A 2,253-nucleotide genomic window follows, 5' to 3' on the forward strand; every position below is an offset into this window, starting at 1 on the left:
TGTATGATTGTAATCTGAGATGAAAATACTTTTGATGGAGTTGAACTTTCCGTGCCACCCCCTCCCACATTTTTTTTTTTTTTTTTCAGAATAGTTGGTTTTTTGCTTTCCAAAGAGCAAATTTAAGATCCTTTCCAATTTAAGAGTGTTTTACAGAAATTTTTGAAACTACGCTGGAGGCAAAATTGGTTTTCTGGCTGCGGGTAGACAGAACATGGTCATTTTTGTGGTAGTTTTCCTTTATAAGTCAGATCTTAAATTATAAATCGACAGCAAGATGTTCCATCTATTCTGAAGTGAATAAGAGGATAGCAGCATGGTCCTCAGTGTCAAAATGATCAAAATTGAATTTTCCCCTTGGCTTCTTGCTTGCAGTGTGTCAGGCCTCCTAGGCCTGCCTTTTCATTGATAAACTAGGGATAATAACACCCACCTGCTGCGATTGCTGTGAGAATTAGAGATGGTGTATATATATATATATATATATATATATATATATTTCATTTATTTGACAGAGAGAGTTAGAGAACACAAGCAGGGGGGACAGGAGAAAGGGAGGGAGGAGTTAGGCTCCCTGGTAGCAGGGCGCCAGACTCGGGGTTCGATCCCAGGACCCTGGGATCATGACCCGAGCCAAAGGCAGACACTTAAATGTCTGGGCTACCCGGGTGCCATAGAGATGGTATATTCTTGATCACAAAGCACAGTGTCCAGCATTTATACTGCCAATAAGTGACAGGTGGCCTGGTAGCTCCTTTGTCAGTTCTGCTAACTATTGTCCAGGGGGTTGGCAGCCTGAGAGGTTACTAACTGCATCTTTTCCTTTGGTTACAGTAATTCCTAATTGGAAAATCACTCATTCTGGGTTTGGTTTCAGCAATGTTATGTTAAATATTATGTGTACATTTTAGGAAAGACTTACTATTTAGCATTAGTGAAGATAAAGCTGTGTAGAAATATGCCATCTTTATTTTGAATAAAAATGCAGAACATACTGTCTGACAGTGGAAAAATGGAACTGTTCCAGAGAATCTAGGATGCACGTTGTGCTGTAAGCATGAGACTCTGGGTGTCCTCCTGGGTGTGGAGGAGTCTGCTTGCATTCTTCCTGAATTTTCTAGTTCTCTAGTAACTTAATCCAGGCATCAATATATTGTCTAGACTTTGGGTGTGTGAATTTCCTTCGGTGGAGATGGAAAATCTCCTTCCTTTGAAACAGTGAATGAATTGTTAGAGAAAGAGTTATAAGTGGGATTACTGGTGCAGCCAGACACCCTTGACCCTCTGGTAGGATATTTGTAAGTCAGTGTGCAGCATGGACAAAGCGAAGATTCTCTGGTTACCTGCATTACTAAAACAAATCCTACGGATAAGAGACCATGGCGTGTACAAAATCTTGTATTAGAGGATATTGTAAATACTAAGCTGAATGCGGGAGTTTCTTGTCTGTAAGGAGTTTGTACTTAGTTGGGGTTAGGCTTTGTCAGTCCACATCCAAGAGCCTGATTCAACCTTTGTTGTGGAGACCTTCCATCACTCTGCTTCTGCAACACTCAAGATCATGCCTTAAAATTTTGAGTTCTTTTTATAAGCCAGAAGCTACAAAAGTACTCCCCAGGGATTAAGCTGTAAGAGAGACTACATCTTTGCTTCTGTGCTTAATGCTGATGCCTAGTGTGGGTCCTTGACTCTGGTCCAGAGAACCCACAAAGAAGGCATCGTGACTCTGCTTCTCCTCCCAGGGTTGGAGCCGGGCTTTTCTTTACTCTGTGAGGTGACAGTCCTCACTCCTCTGTCTAGTAAATATTTACAGTGGCATTATTTGATCTGTGCATTTAATAAAGAAGGGTATTTTGTTTAAATACATTGGCCATTTTAAATGGCATAATGATAACAAGCATGTACTCAGAGAACTTCCAAGTTGTAAAATGCCTTCCTTTGTCTTCTGATATTTTATACACTGTTTGAAGTATTTAAAAAGCAGGAAAAGAATGAACATATTCTATAAGGTTACTTTAAGATCAGCAATGCGATAGTTCAGTTATGAGTCTTACACTTTGATTTGTTGGATGACGTGCATGTGATTGTTCGAGGTGAGAAATATTCGTAGGTCATAGAATTATTTTTAGGGTCCTTACATACTGCAGGACTAGTCTTAGACTAGAATCATGAAGAAAGGGGATTTTTTAATTTCTGTTACAGACTTTACTGTGTCCTTTTCTTATCCTTCTCCTCATGTCCTTTTCCAGGATC

This window comes from Mustela nigripes, chromosome 12 (genome assembly GCF_022355385.1).
Source record: "Mustela nigripes isolate SB6536 chromosome 12, MUSNIG.SB6536, whole genome shotgun sequence".
Taxonomy (NCBI): domain Eukaryota; kingdom Metazoa; phylum Chordata; class Mammalia; order Carnivora; family Mustelidae; genus Mustela; species Mustela nigripes.